Below are 14,496 nucleotides of genomic sequence, written 5' to 3'. Positions count from 1 at the left end.
AGACTTCTCCTATTTCTCTCACTCTAGTCGGCTGTAGTTCACAAAATTGGCTGATGAAAATGTGTTGTGTCTAATGGAGTGAGCTGAAAAATGTCTAGATAGTGGGCCACTTAAGTGGCAAAATTGTGAATAAGGCCAACTTTGCAATTCAACATTATTTATCCTAATTTAATCGTATCAAATCACATTTCAGATAATTATGCCATAAAATCATATAAATTTTAATGATCATAAAACATCAATCGATTTCGGATTTGGCCGCCGATAAGGCCTTCAATTTGCAATTTAAAACATAAACATGGACAGATAAGTTTAACAGTCAACAGATAGACATACAATTAAACAGATATACTTAATCAATTCAGTTCCAGATTTCAGTCAGTCAGTTCAGTATTTCAAACAATTCAATTACCAATCATAATCAGTCTTAGTTTAGTAGTAATCAGTAATTTTTCGGTAAACAGTGGCGAGGGTTGTTACAGTGGGGTTATGTGTGTTTATTGAATTAAGTTGGATATAAAAATGACTTTATTGTTTTTATAAAGTGAGGATAAAATAGTTATTTCTGTAACTAATTACAAATATAAAATGATTATATTAAATTGAACAATGAATGTGGTGGGAGTTGAAATATGACCTCACAATTAGATTATATCAATTTCCTGAGATACTGAGAACTAAGCCGTAAAGCACGTGCAGGAATAGAGAAATCCAACACTTGCATACAGAAAAACAACAAGATCAGTAGCTTGTCCACTCAGGGACACTCCGACGATCAAGTCTCTCAAAGATATCACATAAGTAAATAACTCTCAAGTAAAAGTGTACCATAAACTCACGAGGGTGCCCTCTTTATATAAATAACAGTGTCCAACTTCCCATTTTAAGGATTTCACTTATCTTGAACTCATCTAATTTGAAATAGGATTAACTCTCTCAAGAGTCATCACCCATCCAAATAGCGAGTCTATCATCATTTAGGATTCTCAATTCTCATTTGATTATTTAAGATACAATTGCGATTTGACCACACCTCGACAAATCAGGATTACCAATGTGGCACATCGACTAACAACTTAGGTCACGTAAACAATTCAAAATTATATCACAACAAATGTAATAGGATTAATATAATGGCCTATTTTGACAATTAGAAAAAAAGTCAACTTATTGGTTTATTAACTTATGTGAGTCACATCACCTCTATGCTTTTTTATATATTTTTTCCAAAAAAATAAAAAAAAAACTAATAAACTAACTTTTTTCCAACTTTCTAAAGTAAGTCAATATCACTGAACTACATAAGTATCGACACAAGTATTATTGATCTTAACAATCGTATGCAGTAAGAATTTCTTTCAATCAGCAGGAGACTATTTATAAATATGATTGGAAAATTATATTTCTAATTGAATTATTATAATCCAACAACAACCAACACACAAGAAAGTAAAATAAAATAAAATAAAATAAACCGAGCAAAGTGTGAGAGAAAATTTACTTTGCTTGGTTCCATTTTTTCAAAAACACATTTCAAAAAATTTTACTTTCTTGTTTTCCATTTTTTTTGTTTTTACTGAATTTTTTTAATATTTTAAGCAATTTTTTTACTTTTTAGACATACGTAACATAAATATACCTAAAAAATAAAAAAAAATGTGAAAAAACCTTTTAAAAATTCACTAAATACCAAAAATATAAAAAAAATACGATAATTCAATACATTTTTTATATTTTTATGTATTTATTAAAATTTTAAAATATTTTTTCACAAATTTTTTACTTTTTAGATACATCTAAGTAAGGTGCATTTAAAAAAATAAAAAAAAAATGTTTAAAAATTTAAAAATATTCACTAAAAACAAAAAAACACAAAAATAAAAAAACTCAATTTTTAAAAAACTTAATCAAAAAAACTCAAACCAAACTAATATTCACTTAGAGAACTCCTTATTAATTCTTTATCTTTTTATTATGATTGGCAACAATGATTTTGAACCCTCATTTGTCATGCTTACATAAGTGAAATTCCTTCAAAATGATACAAAATAAAAAAATAAATAATGGGTGCAATTTGGCTTTAGCTTTTGATAATGTTGGCCTTGCAAGAACAATTATTTTCATTATATATCCATTTTTCAGTGGTGGATGCGTGTTTTTTTATTTTATTTTTATTTTTTATCAGAAAAAAAAATTTATTAATAAATTTCAAATTACAAGTTAAGAGAAAAATATCAATAAAAGAGATGAGTGTAAAAAAATATTATTATTAGATTTAACGATCCTAACTAGATTGGTACTGTAAAAAAAAAAGTCAAATTATATGCTATCACATCACCAAGTTAGTGAGAAACCAACCAATAACGTACTAACAAAACATAATAGAAAACAAAAAAGAATATAGAGCATAATCCCCAAATTATCAACACTTCATCAATCACCAAGATTCAAACCGTAAAGCAGAGCAATAGCGGAGGTGGATGCGTGCTGTGTGCACATATCTTTGAGACATAGAGGCATGTTACCCTAGTTTTGATAGGGTATATTTTAAAGCTACTTTGATTGGGAGAAGACAAATTTTTATTTATAATTAATTCTTGTTTTTGTATTATTCAGATTTGAATAAACAAATTAAGTATATCAAATTTGGATTTGATCAAAGTTATAGTTGTTGGAAAGCTCTCTATTGAATTTTTGTGTTGTATTATTGGGATTTGACTATACAAATTAAAGTTACACGTATCAATCGGATTAGCACGTTGAGCCAAACCCATCACTTAAAATTAAAAAAAAAACATTATTATATTTAATTGTCAAGTACAATAAAATTGAGTGATGAAATTAATCAGCTGTGATCTCTAATTTTTGAAGTTGCAAATAAATTTTTTTATTGAAAAAGTTTCAAATTTGGGTACAATCTTGGATGGATAGTCTTTGATATACCCAAAGACTGCTGCTATCTAATTCATAGGTCCCGTTTGGTGTAGCTGTTAAAACAGCTTATAGATTATACCTTAACAGATTATAGATTATAATTTTAATCAGAAGTTGTTAATCTGTTTGGTGTAGCTGTTGGATTATAGATTTAAGTTGCTGAGTAGTATTTGTTAAATAAGCTGTGAAATAGCTTTTTCAATTAATTTTTATTTTTTGTTTGTCTATATTTCTCATAAAAAATAATAATAATAATCTATAGTCCATTTAGGTCTTTTTCTATTTTTAAAAAAATAAAAAATAAAAAAATTTAAGAGTAGAACCAAAAATTAACATGTCCACAGCAGAAGCTGATAATCAGAAGCAAGGAGTGAGCAGCTTCTCAGAATCAACTTTTTTGAGTTAAAATAAACTATTAGAATCAGAAGCTATTTGAAGTAAGTTTAACCAAACAGTCCAAAATAACTTTTTCAAAGCTAAAAGCCATAAGTTAGCTCTGAAAAGATGAAACAAACACCCCATAGTTGATGATTGTTGCTATCCGATTAGTTTGATCTTTCACATGGATTATTTGGATCCAAGTTGGATTCATAATGCACCCAAAAATAAAATATCCAGTAAAGTATTCAATTGTTTGGTTTTGAATTTCTCAAAAATAGTTTTTGAGTTTTTAATTTGTATTTTTTTTATTTTAATAATTTTTTTTAACATTTTAATCATTGTGTATTTTTTAAATTCACTTAATCTAGGTACACTTAAAAAGTATAAAATTTATAATTTTTTTTAAAAGTTTACTAAATATAAAAATTATTTAGTGTATCTAATTTTTTTTTAAAAAATAATTACAATATTAAAAAATCACCAAAAATAATAAAACATAAAAAAATATTTTTAAAAATTCAAAATCCATGTATGTCTTGCTCTTTGAGTGCAAATGGTGTGGCTGTCTCAATCACTTATTTTATTAGGCAGCTATCATTTAATTTATGGACAAAGCCAATAACATTATTTATTGTTATTTATTATTATTATTATTATTATAATATATCAGGGTAGGATGGCTGGCTCTCCATCAGAACAATGCTATAATACACGGGTTGCTAACAGTGTTTTTCAATGATTTAAATTATTTTTTTAAAAAAGATATCGACCAAAATATATTTATAAAAATTTAAGTTAATTGGACATTAGTATTCCTTTCATCAAGATATATTTGTATTTAAAAAATTGAATGGTAAATTTAATTCTAAATATAAATTTGAATACAAATATGATTTGATGAAAGGCATACCGATATCCGATTAATTTAAATGTTTACAGACTTATTCTATTCGATGTCTTCTAAAAAGTGAATGGTTCAAATCGCCAGAATGAGATCCGAAAAATGTCCCATTGGCCATGCACCCTCATATGTAAGTTATGATATTTGTAGAGTTAATTACTACAAATATTATAATTCCATCTTATAAAAATCATGATTATATATATATATATATATATACACATAAGTTATAACTAAAAATCATATAAGGTACATTAAAAAATTTGTTTTGATTATAATTAAAATAATATTATAATCAAATCATAATTAACACACCTAATAAATTATAATAAAAGACCACTGAGTAAGGGTGCACATTGAGAAAATAGCTAAAAAGCAAAAAAAAAAACTTTACCAAAAAGTAACTTTTGTCTCTAATTGTTTTTCTCCACATTTTTAAATAAAAGAATTAAAAAATTAGCCAAAATAATCAATTCCTCATACCAACTCTAAGAACATCTCCAACGGTTGAGCAAATTTGTCACCAAATCTGAGTAAAAAAAAGTCAATTTTTTCAATCTGATATGAGCCGCTCCAATGGTTCCACTGTAGCTTTCATCAAAAGGCAAGGGGTGTCCAGCGGGACGACTGGCCGGTCGATTGGACAAGGTACAGACACCCCATTTTTTACCACCCTTAAGACTTGGGCGTCACTGATTGCTTACTTGATGGTGAAAGTTGTGCAGTGCAAATGTTCGATTTCTTCGGCAAGAGGAGCTCCGAATCCTAACCTCACACCTCCTTTTTGGACCAAAGCCTTTTGACCAAAATAATTTTTAGACCTTAAAACTCTCTCTTTTAAAATATTTTGGAAAAAAGTTCCTATAATGTTCCGAGGCTCGCATTTCCTTAAATGATGCACTTTTTGGTAAACCGAGCAAGGACAAAGTGAAAATAAATGAAAGAGATGTGAAATCTTTGAAAAAATCTTTAAAACATCTTGTTTACAGGTTTGGAGTTGAAGAAAAGAGGAGAGAAGAGAAGAAAACTAGCTGAGAAGATGTTAGGCATAAATTCGGGTGGGATCGAAACTGAGCAGTCTTCACTAAAATGAGGATATCTTCTTGGACACTTGGAATTTTGATGTGAGGCTACCACCATTGAAAAGAAGACTTCCAGGGCTTCAGTTTAGACTCAAGAATGACCTGCAAAGGAGTTCAGATGAAGGAGATATGCCCATTTGAAGTTGGGCCCAAAAAGTAAATTTTCTATCTAGCCACTGAATGAGGCTTGCCGGCCATGAATGGCCATGTGCTGGCTAGGAGTGTTGCTGCCATCCAAAAATGGACCTTTGCCATCCATCAATGATGGCTTGCCGGCCATTGGTGCAAAAATGCAGTTTTCTGCAGATATTTGTCCTCCAACTGTTCTAGCTGTCTATTTTGAGATATTTTTGACCTGAGCTCTCATTTTTCTAAATATAGAGGACTTTCTCTATTGTTTTCAAGGTTGGAAAAATCTTGGAAGCCTCTCTCTACAATCCTCTCTCTACACAATTCTCTCCCTCTAGATTTCTCTCTCTCTTGAACTTTTGTGCATACAAGTAGAGATATACTTCTCCTTCGCCTATACATCCTTGACCAAAGTTGGTTATCTTTAAGCTGAGGTTCTAGAAGGTCTTCTTGGAGCTTTTGAAAGTGATTTTTCTTGATTTTGTTGCCTAAAATTGTGTTGTGCTTCAAGAGGTATAAGACTCACATTTAAAACTTGTTTTGCATAACTTGTTTTACCACCTTTTTGTACTGTTTTTGGCTTGGTTTTCAACTACAAAAACCTTTGTTTTTGTAGCCTAATGGCATGTTTGATTGGAAGGATTAGATCATGGATTGGAATTATTAATCTGCGGGCCCAATTATCCTATGTTTGTTTTGATATTTTGTTTTAGGATTATCAATCCAATGGATAACTAATCCAATAAATTTGTAGGATTATTAGTAATGGGGTAGGGGTGGGATTGTAAATACCACACTAATTTGATTGGATTATTAATACCTCACTATTAGTCTTGTGGAATCAAACATGGCCTACAAGTGTTGGTTTGAGGCCATTTTCAGTTAAGGAGCGGTCCACCCTTCTTGTCTCTTTGTTTTTTAAACTTTTGTGCCATTTCTTATCATTTTTTAAACCAACTTTTTTTGGGCATTTTACCACTGATTTTCAGAGGTTTTCAGAGACTAAAAATATTGTTTTGAGGCCTCAAAAATAGAGGTGTCACGCCCCAAAATTCGGACAATTAAATATTAAATTAGGACTAAACCCCAATTAATATTCCATCATCCAAATCCTAGGGGTGAAACAAAAAAAAACTAAAACGCCAACCCAAACCATCCACCATAAATTCATAACTAACAAATACCTCAACATTAAGGTAGCAACAACCAGTCAAAACAACTTAAATAAAGTACGGTTACAAATCATGCCAAATTATTCTAATACTAAAGTCATAAAATAATAATAATAATAATAATAATAAATACATAAACTACTAACAAGCCTAAGATAAAAAAAAAACAAAAAGAAATCCAAGAGATATGCCCAAAAACTTTAGTTACTTCTCGTCACCACCGTAGCCTCAACTAATCCTGCAAAAGAAGCTCAGCTGCGTTCAAACAGAACGCACTCGAGTTGCCAAGAGACAAAACGGGTCAGTATACAGGTATACTGGTATGAGTACAAGATTCAACACCCACGTGTCCACCAGACACAAACAAAAATTCGTTAAATTCTTATTACAGGACAAGACAAGTAGTTCCAACCGCACTGAGACGAATGGGTAGTTTCTCGAGATACGGTGGCATTTAGTTTCTTGTCCGTACACAACAAAATATAAATTGATTATAAAATAAACAAAATTAAAAAAAAATATGGTGGGTCAGCCCTGCATAAAAAGTTAGTAAGACCCACCATCCTGCAAAACAAATAAAGTTAGTATAATTTAATCATAAGTAACTTGTTGAAAAAAATATAAAATTACACCGTTTCATAATTCGAATTGATCAAAACTCAAAGAACGAAAGTTGTACAGAATCAAATTTCCTAAAAGACAACGTGAACGAATTTAACAGAAACTAAACAGGTTAAGAGAAAGGCTTGATCTAAAAATCTAGACGGAATTCAATCGAAAAATATGAAGCTGAAAACGAACAAAAACTGCCATAAGATGATTTTTTTCCGAAAAAGTTCAAAACATGAAAAGTGTGCAGAATAATATTTTACTTCAGTTTACGCGAAACCAATAAAAATGAACTCGTTTCGTGGTTAAAACAGCCTATAAAAATCTGCATTACCAGAGTGAATCAAACCGACAATAGCCAAGGTCATCCGATTATAAGTTCTAATCGATCTTTTTAATAAAAAGCTACAACACAAAAGTTGTCCAAAATCACGAATACATGCTTCTGCTCAAATTTCATAATTTATCAAGATCGTTTACTATTTTTTTATCATGTACATAACAATACCATACACACTATACTAATAACTTCATAATTAAATTCTTTGTTCCTTAACTCCACCACTTCGGCTCTCTCCTTCCGGCCTACACATATATCCCATGTGCCTCCCGTATACCTAACACCGCTCCGAAGCCAAACTTGCACGGGGATATCGTCCCGAGTTTGACTCACACTCCCCGGATGGTTAGCATATACGTACGCGCGCAAATCAAAGCACTCGTCTACTCATGAGAACGAGGCAACAATATATATATACACAACATCTCACACATGAGAATAAACATAACAATGCCGAGCCTAAGGCATTCAAATAAATCTCATAATTCTCACTTTTTTTTTATACACTCTTTCTCCCCATCACTCAAATAAAACAACAATCTATGGAGTCATGGTGGAGTATAAGGAATTTATCTATAGGTTCATAATTAATTTTAATTTCATATGACCATGAGTGTAATTACAACCATGAAATAAATCTATATAAAAATCATAAACATGACATACACAACTAATCCAAGTAAGTAAAATCAATCCTTAATTTACATGCAAATACAAAATCAATCCAACATCAAATAAAAATAAATAAATAAAAACAACGAATCAATCCATCCTCTAACCAATATCAATGGATTCTAAGTTTATTTTAATTTTATATAATCATGAGTGTGATTACAATCATAAAATCAATCCATATAAAAAAAAAACCTAAACCTTGCATGCAACTAATCAAAATAATTAAAATCAAACAATCATCTAAAAACCCTAAACCTTACATAACAACCAATCAAAATAATTAAAATCAATCAATCATCTATAAACCCTAAACCTCACTTACACAACTAAACAAAATAATTAAAATTAATCAATCATCCAAAAACCCTAAACTTTATCTACACAACTAATCAAAGTAATTAAAATCAATCAATTATCTAAAAATCCTAAACCTTACATATACATCTAATCAACATAATTAAAATTAATCAATCATCTAAAAAAAATCCCAAACCTTACCTACCCAACTAATTAAAATTATTATAATCAATTAATCATCTAAAAATCATAAATCTTACATATACGTCTAATCAACATAATTAAAATTAATCAATCATCTAAAAAAAAATCCCAAACCTTACCTACCCAACTAATTAAAATTATTACAATCAATTAATCATTTAAAAATCCTAAACCTTACATATACGTCTAATCAACATAATTAAAATTAATCAATCATCTAAAAAAAAATCCCAAATCTTACATACCCAACTAATTAAAATTGTTACAATCAATTAATCATCTAAAAATCCTAAACCTTACATATACGTCTAATCAACATAATTAAAATTAATCAATCATCTAAAAAAATCCCAAACCTTACATACCCAACTAATTAAAATTATTACAATCAATTAATCATCTAAAAATCTTAAACCTTACATATACATCTAATCAACATAATTAAAATTAATCAATCATCTAAAAATCCTAAACTTTACATATACATCTAATTAATATAATTAAAATTAATCAATCATCTAAAAAATCATAAACCTTACATACCCAATTAATCAAACAATTAAAATCAAACTGTCATCTTCATATCAATACACAAATCAAATCAATATTAAATAAATACAAATAAATAAATATAATGAATCAAATATAAACAAAGAAAAGTGGATTTTGTACTCACAATATTTTATTGAAGATTAAAGAATATTTGAAAACTAATAGAGCCACCAAAACAAAACCCTAATATTTCTTTTTCTTTCCTCTCCTCTTTCTTCCTCTCTTTCCCGTCAATCCCCTCTCTCTCGGCAGCATCTCTATTGTAACGCCCTCAAAATAATAACATTAAACTCATCAAATAAAACATTCATTGACATATGAAATATCCACAATCTTCTATTCATCAGAGTTTCATTACAAAAGTATTACATGTTAACAACAAAAGCAAAATGCCCTACGGGCTTACAGCTTTCCAAGTTAACACTTGGTTACAACAAAAGAGTATTAACTCATCTACACATTAAGCCCTCGGCTTGAGTATACATGTAATACATCAAAAAAGAACTTAAACAACAAAAATCTGTCCGCCTCTAGCCTCCCAAGCTATGACCTTGGAGGTGGCATGCTACCTGTACCTGAAAATGATATTCCCATAAAGGGTGAGCCACAGCGTAGTAGAAACACACTAAACCAAATATGAACAATGACTAAAAGATTAGCAGCTGATAGATGGCCAATACAGATATTTTTCCTTATCACGTTCTACGGTTTCATGACATACAAGTCCATATTACAGTCCATTTTCCAATTCCTTTCAATTCTCAATTTACAATCATGGCTTAGAACCTGGCCAAACAACTCATATGAGACAGTAACTCATATCAAACACTTCCCATTTCATAATAGATAAGCATACTAGCTATATCACACAACAACAGATAAGCATACAAGCTATATCATTACTTCCACAGACATGCATATGAGCACTATCACACTTCCAATGACAAGCATATGAGTTCTGTCAACACAGTACTAGATAAGCATATGAGCTCTATCTACGGAGTCCATTCCCTATCTCCTCCCAACAACATCCGGTTTAGAGGTCCATCCTCTATCTTCTCCTAAACTGTGGAGTACATCCCCTATCTCCTCCAACACAACACAATGCATATAAACAATAATTATACACATCATCACGCAACGCATAAATTTAACGTGTCCTTTCAATCAATCATAATCAATGACTCATTCCAGTGATTAGTTTCCGTTTGCCTAATCGTCATGCATTGTCTACAACAAGCACGACTATCCTCCACCGATAGCCTAAAACAGTTATTTCTATACAGTAAATAAATGCAACAAATAGATATAAAATCGACATTTCCAACTAGGTGAGTGGCATGAGATCCAACTACACCCTTTAATCCCATGTATTCCCAATCTCAACATTTCTATTTCATAACCTCATTTCTCACGATTAATTAACCCAATTAATCAAACAATGTAATTAGGGTATTCTCCATAATTAACATTACAACCCTTAAGGTCCCATTTTCATCAATGATTCAACATTTATTCCATTTCTCTATGCCAAACATGCATCTAGGTTTATTATAAATAAAACCCCAACTTTTGTAAAATCACACAAAAGTCCCAAATTTTCACAAAACTACCAAACCAACCCCAACATCTCAAAATACTAAAATCTAAAGACAAAATCCATAGAGAGGAGTAGGATATCCCTACCTCAAATCCGGAGCCCCAAGGGAGAAGATGACAAAACCCAACGTGCTCCAAATCCCGAAATTTTCAAATTAAAATGTAGCCCTCGACGATCAACAACCTTTTTGTAAAAGCCAAAGATGAGCAAATTACTCCTACTAGATCAAAACCTAGAGAGAAGGTAGAGTTCTAGAGTGAGAGGCTCAACAATGGTGTTTTTGGAAAAGTAGGAGAGAGAAGAGAAAGTGAAAAAGTGATTTGAAAAGTCAAAACACGGAGCTTTAACCCAGTCACCCCGCTCGAGCGTCCAACGCCCCGCTCGAGTGTCACTCACAGACTCCCGCTCGAGCGGTCAATCCCCCGCTCGAGCTCCGGATACACACTCCCAGAACTTTTGCAGACAGGTCTCCCACTCGAGCTTCCAACTCCCCGCTCGAGCGTCACTCACACAAACCCGCTCGAGCGGCCAATCCCACGCTCGAGCGTCAAACACTGCACAGGAAATACTGGATGGGTGAAACCCCCGCTCGAGCGCCAAAACCCCCGCTCGAGCGGACAGGTCAAAAATCTGGGCAACTAGTTTTAGTTTCTAATCTCAACCAACCTGTAACAAACCTGCCCTACACATCCTATAACTCAAATACAAGGTAAGAAAGGATGTACACAAGGTAATGATCAACTACTAACATTCACGGACACATGTCCGGATCACTGTACAACAAGGGTAAACCCGGGATCGCTATAACCTCTCCCCCTTAAAGAATTTCGTCCCCGAAATTAAGCACAAGTTTCAAAAACAGGTTTTCCTCCATTTTTAACAATGTTACATTTTAACATTCAAAAACTCGACCCATTACCGGTCATCCCATTCCTTTAACAAGAGGCATTTCACAATATGTAAACAACATATGTACTTTCAACATGCATCAACATTACGCATTTCCTTTCCAATTTCAACAATATATTCAACATATATAATGTTACATTCAACTTCCATATGAGGCAAGTTCCAAAACATACTTCCAATAAACCAAAACATTTTCAATGTTTCACAACTTAAGATATATACAAAAGCTCTTAAGTTCAACAATAGTTCAAAATCTAAATACAAGATTACATATCAACAAACAGGTCCGGGTATTTTTCGCGGACTTCCAACTCGCGTTCCCAAGTGGCTTCCTCCACTCCGTGATGTTTCCACAAGACTTTCACCAAAGGAATGGTCTTGCCACGCAGGACCTGATCCCGCCTATCCAAGACCCGAATCGGTCTCTCCTCATACGAGGCCTCCTCATCTACTTCTAAATCAGTCCAATCCAACACATGTGATGGATCTGGCTCATACTTCCTAAGCATACTCACGTGAAACACGTCATGAACTTCGGACAACTGCGGCGGTAAAGCCAACCGATAAGCAACCTCGCCAATCCTCTCAAGGATCTCGAAAGGACCAATAAACCGAGGGGATAACTTTCCACTCTTCCCAAATCTCATCAAACCTCGCCTAGGTGATATCTTTAGAAAGACATGATCACCTACCTCGAACGCCAAAGGCCTCCTCCTACGGTCGGCATAACTCTTTTGACGACTCTGGGCTGTAACAAGCCTCCTACGGATAAGCTCGACCTTCTCCGTCGTCTCCCTAACCAACTCTGGACCCAACAAAGGTGCATCACCCACCTCAGCCCAACAAACTGGAGACTTACACGGTCGGCCATACAAGGCCTCAAATGGTGCCATACCGATGCTAGACTGAAAACTGTTATTGTAGGCAAACTCTACCAAGGGTAAGTGCCTCTCCCACGTCCCACTGAAGTCCAGGACACAACCCCGAAGCATATCCTCGAGGATCTGAATAGTACACTCGGACTGCCCGTCAGTCTGAGGATGATAAGCCGTACTAAAGGTCAACTTAGTGCCCAAGGCACTCTGCAAACTCTGCCACAACCTGGAGGTAAAACGAGGATCTCTATCTGAGACGATCGTCACTGGGACCCCGTGCAATCTCACTATGTCCCGAATATACAAGTCGGCAAGATGATCTACAGAATCTCTCACGCGCATGGGAATGAGATGCGCCGACTTAATCAACCGGTCTACAACCACCCAAATAGCATCACTACCCCGTTGAGTCCTCGGAAGACCTACAACGAAGTCCATAGTGACATGCTCCCACTTCCACTCGGCAATAGGCAAGGGTTACAATAAACCCGTTGGCCTCTGATGCTCGGCCTTCACTTGCTGGCAAGTAAGGTACTTCAATACGAAAACAGCCACATCTCTCTTCATACCCCGCCACCAAAACTAGCGACCCAAATCCCGATACATCTTAGTACCCCCCGGATGCACCGCAAGACGTGAATGGTGAAACTCTCGAAGTACTTCCTCTCGGCAAGACTCCGGCACAAACAAACGGTCTCGGTATCTCACACTCAGGTCGGGATACACCGTCAAACCCTTCTCAACTTTCCCACTAGAGATCTTCTCTCGGAGGGATTCCACCCCAAGGTCACCTCTCTGTGCCTCTAACACTCTAGTCACAAGTGTAGGCTACACAACAACGGAAAACAAGGCCGCAGCCTCAACGGATTCGCCCAGTAGCAAATCAAACTCGCCAAGTGCTCCCAACATCTCCCATTCTCGGATGGCAATACAAGCTACATCACTAATGGATTTCCTACTAAGGGCATCGGCCACAACATTGGCCTTTCCTGGGTGATAATGCAACTCAAAATCATAGTCCTCGATGAACTCCATCCACCTCCTCTACCTCAAATTCAAGTCTCTCTGTGTAAACAGATACTTTAAACTCTTGTGGTCCGAGAACACCTCGAACCTCTCACCATAAAGGTAGTGTCTCCAAATCTTCAAGGCAAAGATCACAGCCGCTAATTCTAGGTCGTGTGTAGGGTAATTCTTCTCATGTATTTTCAACTGACGTGAGCCATAAGCTACCACTTTCCCCTCTTGCATCAACACACAACCCAAACCCTCTCGCGAGGCATCACAATAAACTGTGTAACCCAACCCTCTCTCCGGAATAATCAAAACCGGGGCGGTGGTCAATCTAACCTTCAGTTCTTGGAATGACTTTTCACAAGTCTCACTCCACACAAACTTGACTCCCTTCCGAGTCAGCCTAGTCAACGGTGACGCTAACCTGGAGAAATCTTTCACAAACAGGCGATAATACCCAGCTAATCCCAGAAAACTACAGATCTCAAACACACTCTTAGGCTGTGCCCAATCTTGCACTGCCTCAATCTTGGATGTATCTACAGACACCCCTTCCCCGGAAACCACATGGCCTAAGAACTTGACTTCTCCTAGCCAGAACTCACACTTCCCAAACCTGGCATGCAGCCTATGGGCTCTAAGCAACTCAAGCACCACTCTCAAGTGTTCCTCGTGCTCCTCCTCTGAAGGCGAATAGATAAGGATGTCATCCACGAAAACGACTACAAATCGATCTAAGAATTCCCGAAAGATCTGGTTCATCAAGTCCATAAAGACTGCCGGTGCGTTGGTGAGCCCAAATGGCATCACCAGGAACTCATA

This window comes from Camellia sinensis, chromosome 1 (genome assembly GCF_055761805.1).
Source record: "Camellia sinensis isolate YWXY chromosome 1, ASM5576180v1, whole genome shotgun sequence".
NCBI lineage: Eukaryota > Viridiplantae > Streptophyta > Magnoliopsida > Ericales > Theaceae > Camellia > Camellia sinensis.
The sequence above is the reverse complement of the archived record's forward strand: the minus strand, read 5'-3'. Positions refer to the sequence as shown.